This window comes from Venturia canescens, chromosome 10 (assembly GCF_019457755.1).
Source record: "Venturia canescens isolate UGA chromosome 10, ASM1945775v1, whole genome shotgun sequence".
In the NCBI taxonomy this organism is placed as follows: domain Eukaryota; kingdom Metazoa; phylum Arthropoda; class Insecta; order Hymenoptera; family Ichneumonidae; genus Venturia; species Venturia canescens.
The window spans coordinates 7,609,740-7,620,232 of record NC_057430.1 but is presented as its reverse complement, the minus strand read 5'-3'; the positions used below and the strand labels follow the sequence as shown (position 1 = coordinate 7,620,232).

The following is a 10,493-nucleotide window of genomic DNA, read 5'->3' as shown; positions in this document are numbered from 1 at the left end:
AGTAGTCAATAGATTATTTAATAACTGCGAAAAACTATTTGTGACCAGTCGGCGGAGTTTAGCCAGTCATACACATTGTTTCATCCCAACGTGGCGACTTTTGATGGAACACGTGGTTACGACAGTTCCTTTCTGGGACGTCCAAGCTCTTTGAATCCCGGTGACTTTACACTGTTCGTTAGTTAAGAAAAATATTTTAAGCACGGATAATATGTTTGTTGGGGTGAATAAAAAAGTGAAATAATAAGATTCGCGTTATTTACAGGTGAAACAGTGAAGTGACTCATATTAAGATTCAGAACGCTGATGATTATTTTACGATCTTTATTATGGAGGTGAAAAATTTGCCACACTCTCGGAGCTCGCCCAGTTTTACATGGAAAATGGTAGACAATTGAGAGAATAAAAAAACGGTCAAGTTATTGAATTAAAGTATCCTCTTGATTGTGCGGATCCAACAACCGAAAGGTGGTGCCATGGACATTCATCCGCCTAAGAAGCCGAAAGTTTGATGTTCGAGCGAGGAAAAAACGGATCGTTTCTCGTGCGAATCGAAGAGCTAACCAGGAGACGTTGTTTTATCGGTCAGGACTGATGATCTTGTTACTCATGTTATATGATCTCAAGTTCGAAAGCATTCTATCGCTGTTTTGAATATTTCATAAACGACGATTTCCTCAATTGACCATCTCATCGCACGTGGGAAGATCAGTAAGTTCAGCATCTGAAATACGGCGTTGGTGGGGGTGAGATATTTGATAGTTTGAGCGATCTGATAGAGCACTACAAAAACCAATGTACAATGGCTACAAATTTTGAAAGAAGGTTTGTTCTTTTTATTTCTCCTTCAATTCATTATTTTTGTTGAGTCAAAATTCTAAACGTTTATTTGCAACGAAAATAGCAAAAATTCAATGATTTTTGGGGTTTGAAATTTTTTTTCAGGTTGGGCAGCTCTCTTGACTGTTTTCATGTGAGAAGACCAATTCCTGTGAACTCAACATTTGAGATATTTGAGCAACAAAGGAACAGAAGTGAACCAATCTGTGCCAATAGTATTGGCGATAAGCACTGCGAATAAAAATTGTTTGGAAAGTTTTCTGCTATAACCCTTTGATACGCTGGTAAATCTTTAGCTATTTTGAGAAAACCAGAATTTTACGATCATCGGAAAGAGGAAAGATGCGCTCGCCAATTTGACACAATCGATCAGCGGCATCCGTACGTCAAAATTATCTGCAAATCTAGCGATTGGCTAGTCGATGGTGACGTCGAAGTACTCGAGAAAATCAAATGGCACGATGAAGTTGACGAGTACAGACTCACTCCCAACGAAATACGTCAAATGCGATTGAAATTCAAGGAAATGAAAGCCGACGCGGTCTTTGCCTTCCAGCTTAGAAATCCTATTCATAATGAACACGTTTTGCTGATGAACGCAAGTAAATTATTTTGTAACGTTGCTACAAGCATTTCAATTGTATTCCATAACTGCACAATTGAACGAGAATCTGAAAAATTTTAACTTTCAAATCTATCGATCATTTTCGTTTTTCACAAAATGTTTTTCGACAGTCCATAAAGAGAGAAAAAAAGAATTTTTAAACAAGAATTGTACTCAAAAGAATCTTTGATTTTGATATTTTATTCAACATTTTTCTCGGAACGCTGCAGCTCGTATAGAACAAAAATTATTACCATTAATAAATGTGTGAATATTCATTACATTATTTTTTGTTCCGTCACTATTTTCATTATTAAGGATACTCGAGAACGTTTGCTGAGCGATCGTGGCTTCAAAAACCCAATTTTGCTTTTGCATCCACTCGGTGGTTGAACAAAAGACGACGACTTGCCTCTGCTGACGAAAATTCGTCAACACAATAAAGCTGTTCTCGAAGAAAGAATATTGGACGCCAAATCAACACTTTTGGCCATTTTTACAAGTCCAATAATGTACGCGGGTCTTGTGGAGGTAAAATTGAAAAAAAAAAACCATTCCATGTTCATCTGATGGATAAAAAATGAAGAAAATATATCGAAATTGTAGTAAAAAAATCAAAAGAATATCAAATTTCAATTAAATACAGATTTTTCACCTCTATTCGCAGGTTCAATGGCACGCGAAAGTTCGAATGAACGCAGGAGCACATTTTTTCATCGAGATTCGGCTGGAATTTCTCATCCCGATAATAATATGACACCCGATGGAAATCTGTACGATCCGTCGCACACTGCAAGAGTATTGTCAATGGCTCGTGGAATTTAAACACTAGAAATAATTCCATTCAAAGTAGCATCCTATGACACAAAAAACAAGCGAATATCGTTTTTCGGGCTCGAGCGTCGGCGAGATTTTGATTTCATATCTGGCACGAGGATGTGCGGTGAGTTTGAACTTTTGGAAATCAACTAGATAAGCAGACAAAAACGAAAAATGAGAAGAATTGTTCGAAATATCAAAACATTCTTAAAGAGCGGATACAATCAATCATATTTATTGTTTGCATTAAAATGTCTAAAAAATAAAACATTTTTTAGGTTTGGCAAGGTCCGGCGAAGTTCCTCCGGACGGTTTTGTGGCTCCCAAAGCTTGGCAGGTCCTTGCAGAATATTACCAGAATGTGGACAAAAATTGACGCAGGAGAAGAAAAAATGATTTATTGAATTGTATAAAAACGAGGAAGCAACGAGTGGCTGCTTCGTCGAATATGTTTATCACGCAATCAACTATTTTACATTCTTCTACCCCATATTTTATTCTTATCGTTATTACATGTGCAAAATGTTATTAATGATGTTTAATGACGATTAATGATGTTATGATAAAAATTTTATCATATTCATATGTTATTTATGATTTTTGCAAATACTCTAGCACGTGACTAATGTATCTTGTACAAAGATAGCTTAATTCTCATATATGCACATACTCAAATCAAAGTATTAGAAAAAGTATAAATGTACTGTGTAGAAATATGTCTATCTCTTATAATATTAAACCAAACTTACATACACGATTCGCTTAGCCTTTACGTTTATCATTTGTGGAGGTCAACCACGAGTGTAAATTTTACTGACATCTTGAAAAAATGATGCACTGAGTTTTTGCAGTAAAAACTCCTGGGGCATTTTTATTCAGAGCCACCGTTGTTGAGATAAATCAATCTAAAGACTTTTATAAATAACTTTCCTAGGTGATATCACGAATTAAGAATGAAAAGTAATGAAATAATTGATATAACATCAAAGGATGACAACTTGGAAGGGTGAGAATCGTTATTACGTGAATCTTGAAAAGGAAAATACTCTTTTCCTTCATTCATTCTTTTCTTTAAAAAATTAGGAAAAAAATGTAAACTTGTTTGATATTTAAAATATTTTTATTATCGTATTAAAGTTACATTACATTGAAAAAAGAATTGGATAAAAACCCTTTTTTACACAGTTACTGTAGAAAGTATTCGTCTTCAAAGTTTCGAGTGCGACCAGGATCGAAATTTTGGCGAATATTATTTCACAGTAATTTTTCGAGCTATTCCATATATTCTTTCTTGTGAATTCGCTCAGGCTTTATTTTGTACCACGAAGAAAACATTGAATGCTTTATAAATTTTTTTTCACCGATATTCAATAATGTCTACTAACCGCACACAAATTTTGTACCTGCGATTGTGTGAAAGAAAAAACAAAATAATTTGTATTTTTTAAATCCAAATATTTTTCGAATATCATTTCAAGCAAAAATCAACTTCAGTATATACATATATACATACATATATATTCAGTATTGTTATAAAGATGGTGTTTTCTCTCTAAAGATTCATACAATTCGTAAGAAATCTATACCTTTACAAATTCCAATTTGAATTGAAGTGAATCTCAAGTTCTCATGTCGATTTAGGTTATAACGTTTGAAGCGTGGTCATATCAATAGATCCTCGTAAACAATGAAAAAAAGTGTTTCACGATGATTTTTTTTTTCATTTGCTTTTTAAACTGTTTGGAAAAATTTTTCCAATAAGCAAATTATATGCTTACACTTCTTTCGAAATTCGAACGAGGTTTTCGCTACGAACCTCGTTTTATGTTTTTTTCTTTTTTTTTTTTAACCATTTACAGCACGAATAAAACTAGTACAAATTTAATTATCGTACATTATCAACGCAGTCGCTAAATTTACCTCGGCGCTCGAGTCACAGAGATCAGGACGTGATAGCATTACCAGTATAACTTGAATTTTACTAGAATCATCTTGCTATAGTTCTGTATATTCTGATCTGAAGAATTTTGCATATGCACAATATATGTGCACTCATTCGATCGCGGAAATAAGGGAATTGACATAGATTGACTATAAAAAAAAACTCGCTGAAAGGATGCCTTTGATAGAATGATACCGGAAAGATAAAAGTATCGTAAAAAAGCTCTTTCAAAAATGAGGCAGCGTTCGTTGCAGTACGACAGCGAATATCAATATAAGTGCTTGGAACTCTAGAAGTTATCTTCGTTTGAACTGCAATTGCATTGCTTTTTCAGAGTTGTCGTCAATGGAGCGATGTATCCTGAGGGGGACGGTCACGTCCAGATAAAGAAAGAGTAAAACGTACAGCATAAGAAACCAGCTCCCCGTACCTTCCTACAGATTCCATGTTTTAATAAGAACACTGTATAACAGAAGAAAAAATATTTAAGAGGAAAATACGAAAATCACCAATATTTTATGTTTTGAGACAATTTTTTAATTTTTTTTCCCCTACTTTTTCGTAATTAACAAAAACTGCCAACTGTGAAACATCTATTTTTCAAAGACGGCAGTTGTAGAGATTTTTCAAGGATATACAGTTGTGGAGATTGAGTTTATTCAAACAAATGCAAAATAATGTGGAAAAATGAGCAAAAATTTACCGTATATTTCGAGAACATCGAATTTGAGAGCTCTTTAAACAGAATCTATATTTTTTTGACATTTAAAAAACTACGACGCAGCACAATATTAGCAAGCATTTAAAGACGATTTGAATTTAACAAAACTGTAATTTTTTTTCTATCAAAACTCACCTTAAATAGATTGCTGTTAATGCTGTTTTATGTAAACAGCTAGATGCGGTTCAATTTCTTCATTCATTTTGGAGTTTGTTATTTCTTTAACGAGATCGTTAAATTGTTGCCACGTCCCACTCGCACGTCGACAATGTGCAACGAAGTGGTTAGAAGAAAATGATACTACTGCGATTAGCCTGAAAAGGAGTATTTATCGATTAGCAACAAATAATAAATACATATTCAATTTTGGATTACAAATTTTTAAAGATTCAAGTTCTAGATTGCAACTGTGTTTTATGGTAATTTTTTTCCTTTCAAATGAAAATCCTAGTCTTATATTTTGTCACGATATCGACACACCTACAATTGGTAATAATAGGATCTTATATATAATTTATTTTTTTTTTTACATCGAAAGACAAATGAACTAACCTATATATAACTCGTAATTCGTTTGAGATTCGAAGAGATAGGGTTGTTGGAACGTTCGCTAACTTGCACCGCAGCCCTTCCTTGGAAACGCCCGAAGCTGTGATCCTACGAATGTCCATGTCAATCAGTAAATGAAAATTCAGCTTGTTATGTAAAGTCGCCCCTCCTTCGCATCTCTTGCAATGGACATTGTAAATCTCCGGAAAAAAATCTAATGCATCCTGCAGATTTGCGATGTTGTTTCTAATTTTTCGATGATTCGGAGACAGAAATGGCAATGAAGAAGTTTGAACACCGCATTTGGAGCAATCCTCTTCCACGTACACACTCGGACATGTCTCGAGAGTTTTTTTCACGAGATTTGAGATGCTGTCTGTAGCATCCATGGAATACGAAAGGATTCGTCTTTCTGTAGTAATTTCGGACTTGCACGAGTATCCCAATAGATCCAGAAGCACTCCTCTGTCTTTAAGAACTTCCTTCGTGACTCCTGTGATCATTAGCTTCTGGGCAAACCTCAATATTTCGTTCGTACAAGTTTCAATCATAGCTGCGTAGTTGCAGTCATCCAGAGCACCAATCATGAGAGCATGCACGAGCGAATCGAAAGCACATGTTGATTTTATGAAAACTTCTTTACTTTTGATGGTCAATGGTGTTTTACTCAGCGAGCCGTTCGGTAACAGAACGGGTTTTCTCGTCGTAGAAGTAAGAAGATTCATTTGCCGAATTTCCGGATACGGCTTGAAATATTTGCTTGATTCAGATTTCGATTGTATTTCGTTGGTGCAATAATTCAGATCGACTTGAGGTGTTTGACCATGATCGTTTGCTTGCGGAATGGAATCAGTTTCCAACAATGAGTCTTCTATCGTAGTTTTCGATGCGCTTACGATGTCACACGTCTTGTCCATAGAATTTATTTCATCGTGCGATATTTCTGATTCCGGATTTCTGCAGTATGAATGATCAGAAAGTTCCCCATTGTACATCGATGTGTTGTAATTTGATGTTAATTCTGCTGGAGGATTGATGTCACTGTTTTCAAGTACAGAGAGAATTTGAGAAATCTCCAATATTGGTAATTCTGAAGACTCTGTACAGTCGTCAACTGAATCCTCACTCGAAATATGATTGTCAACATTTTCATTCGAGGCTTTTGCTCGCCAGTTTTCTTGGGCCATCAAGTCCGGATCGATCGTGTTCAAAATCATTCTTTTTTCTTTTTTTCGTTGATTGTAAGTCGATTCAGCGCTATTAGTATTTCCCACATTAATCATCTTCTGTAATTGTAAATTAGCTGAAAGATGCTGTTTTTGATCAAAGTGAATAAGCTTCGAAGAGAAGAGCAGAGTTTCGCCGATGATGTCTCGAAGATGAATTTTGATAAATTTATCGGCTCGAATCGGTAAAGATGTATTTTTAAAAACTCTTGTTTTGACATCGTTGAAATGCCCTTCTGCATACGCTGAGCTGGCTCGTCCAACGTTGTTCGGGATAGCCGCATTTGACCATACTGGAAATTCTTTTGCCAATAAAAATAGTTGATCAATGAAATCGGGTAAGTAAAATGGGTTCAGATTCTTCCCCTCACGAGTTATGATTTTTGCGCGTTCCAAATGCTGCGTCAACCATTCCACGAGAGTATTCGATTCATTGACGTGGTCTGGATCGTCGATTTTTTCACTTGGACCGGAACCATCAGAAAACGTGCTTTCGATTTCCTCGTCTCCGTTTTGCATTTCAGCGACTTCAAAGTCAACCGCGATTTTACGATCAGCAATGAACGTTTCCAATGTTTCTCTGGCGTTTTTAGTGTTTTCTATGCTGTCAATATCGATTTCAGAATCTTCATATGGCTGGAGACCTACTACACATGTGAGATAAAAAACCTGTCCAAATTCAGCAATCGACTGTGCCTCAATCATGAGGGAAACACAGCGAACAAAAAACTCTTTGATACACCTTTGCCGGAGTGATTGGAAACATTTCCAACGACAAACCATGTGAATCAAGTGTGCAACGTCGATTCTGATAAACGTTACTATTTTGATGAAGTGAGGTTGGTTGGGATTAGCAGCCATTGTGAACAACACTTCAACATATACCTTTATCGAGATATTATTATACACGTGACACAAGGCAGCAATCAGAGCTCGGGAGTAATCTGTAATTGTTTCATTCGGTACAGGGGCACCTCTACGATTCCACTGCAGCAGCCAGTAAATTATGATGTCTGTTTCATGCGTTTCGGACAACATCTGATGGACAGCCAATGTCGTATTTTCAAAATTTATGACTATCGAATATAGAAATATATGCCCGCTGAACTGATCATCAGAACGTAACAATTTTTTTACAATGCCTCCCGTTGCATCTAGAATGATTGTAGCTTTTTTTCGGTTCAAACGACAAAACTTTTTGTATGCATGCATTTGGGCAGGCGAGCTGTAAAAAACGTAAAAGGGTTTCGAACCGGTATTGTGTATGAGCCCTTTGAATTCTTCTGTTAGAGATAAATCTTCGATTGTCCGTACAAGATCTCTTCCATCTTCTGGCTTCACATTGAGCTCGGCGTTGATTCTATCCTTATTCGCGTTTCTCAGAGTACTTTGTTTCGGGAGGATCGGAGGTTCAGGGTCACCCTCGTTCATGAGTAGGCGTGCTTGTTTATTTTGCCATCTTTTGCAGCCTTCTGCTTTTAATTCCTGTTGCACTTCTCTTCTCCGTTTTCCATTCAATGGTCTTTTTTTATTTTCGTGAATTTTTCCGCGAGTGTCATGAGTTTCTACACAAAGTGTTAGACCATCTTGAGCAGAACGTTTTTCGCCCGTTAAAGTGATGGTATTACCACATCTTTTACTTAGGCACGATCCAGGTATCGATATTGTAAAGGTACTTTCGTCGGAAGACAAGGAAACGTCTGCTCGTTTAAACGAGAAAGCACATGGAATCTTGAGCTGCTGCCACAGAGCTGTACTTATTGTATTCGACCATACCCACGGGGTTAAAATATATTTGGCTTGGCCCTTGTACTGAACTTTCCCATGTGGCTTAATTGCATCCCAATCTTCCTCATTTAGATATAGATCAAATTTTTTGAATGATGCTGAACAAGTATTATTCAAGTCAACTGAATCTTCTTCGCGATCTGATTCTGATTCAACAATTTTTTTCGAATCATTTTTGACGACGATGATGCCCATTATTTCTCTCGCCGTACTCAAAATTTCTCGTCGGTCTTCTCGAACGGCCGTGTAAACTTCATGGGGAGTCCATACACCTTTGAGTTCTGCACTCATATCCTTCCATACTTGCGAAGTATATTTTGGGAGCTGGTCGGTTGTAAAATATTGGATGAAATTTTTAACCACGTTTATAGCATCGTCTTTAGCAACTTTCGGAGGGCGAGGCATGATTTCCCTGCGACAATAAAAATAGAGGTGATAACAAATTTTTCGTTCAAACGAATAAATCAGATGTTAATGTTGTCGAAAATAATCCGATCTACGGCAATTTTCTCTATTTTGTTTTGTTTTGAAGTGTTTATAGAGTAATCATTTGATTTCAATTTTGACAATTATGTTGTGGAAATTATAGAATTTCAAATTCGTGGAAATCTGTTCAACACGATTTACGCCTTAACACAGAGAGTAATCATTTCATTTCGGATGGGCCTCATTGAAAAATGTATTGATTTACACATCAATGTACCCCAAAAAGCCCCTTTTATTTTCATTTACGGTTTCGCTGTCGTGAGCTTATTCTAAGTTTCTAGTAAAATATTTAATCTGTTGTTTTCAATACATACTTTACGTCAATGGCAAGAAGGTTCGATCAATTTTAAAACATCAGTGTCGAGGTATATATATATATATATCGTTGATACGACATTTATGAGCCGCGTCTAGAGGTAGTGATCCATAATCGTTCCATAATCTGTAACAATTTTCGAAACATTACCAATATTATTAATTACCTTACGAATGAACAAACTCATTTCTCAACACATGAAACTGAAAAGTCAAAAAGTTCAACGTTTAAGTTGCATATGTAATTACAATGATATTCATTTCTTCTCTTTACGAAACTGCAAAATTTATAATTACATCATAGGAAAAAATCGTAACAGTTACACTTAGGAATTGTAACCCTTGCAAGTGCTTCCCTCGAACAAAAAGTTATAATTTCCTAAAAATTGTCATAAACTTTTTCAACGAAAAAAATTGCATTAGTTTTTAGTTGGTGGTCATAAAGCTTCATTTTATTGCGTTGGTTATACTTTTCAAATCTTTAATGAATTTTCAAGTACATGATGTTTATTTATCGTTTGTGGTATGAACTGATTTTTCGTGTAGAATACATATTTAAAATAAGAGCTTTTATAAACTAAGATAAATTTGAATATAGAATTGAAATTTTATCAGTATGACCATTTGGAACGTATGTGTAAAATATCTCTAACCAGTTGCAGTGATTTCGTTTTCAAATAGTCAATTATGAGCAATCGCAGAAGCAGTACTTTTTTCAGCTGGCAGGCTATAAACTTTAATGACTTAGAATTTTGCCATACGATTTGCAAAATGCTGTTTAAGTATTTGAAATGAAAACGATCATGAATAGCAAATAATAATTATTTTTAAAATCATTTTTTGAGAAGTGGGAATGCGACCCAATGTTGTTATACTAATTTTGAAAAATATTCAATATACTTGAAGATCAGCAAAAATATTTTAATGACACAATGATAATTGGTTAATTTGTTCAACTAAAATTACCTCAAGTCAATGTTGTTAGATTGCAAAGCGTTTTCTTGATAACTTTTAATCGTCACCACAGTTGAGACACTCAACGGACCTGACTTTGAACAAATGCGTCAAGGTGTTTTGACCTCCATGTGAAATAATACCTGAGAAAGAAAATAGATTGCAGTTCAAGTGAGACAAGCTTTCATTAGGCAACATTGATAAGTTAGTTTTTTCTATTATGTCCTTGCATATTCAAAGCGAAAAATG

General features: G+C 35.4%; 1 pseudogene; it reads left to right on the top strand.

Annotated features, from left to right (window-relative positions):
• The first annotated feature begins 329 nt into the window (after positions 1-329).
• Positions 330-3,020, top strand: LOC122416764 (bifunctional 3'-phosphoadenosine 5'-phosphosulfate synthase-like; annotated as a pseudogene).
• The last annotated feature ends 7,473 nt before the right edge of the window (positions 3,021-10,493 follow it).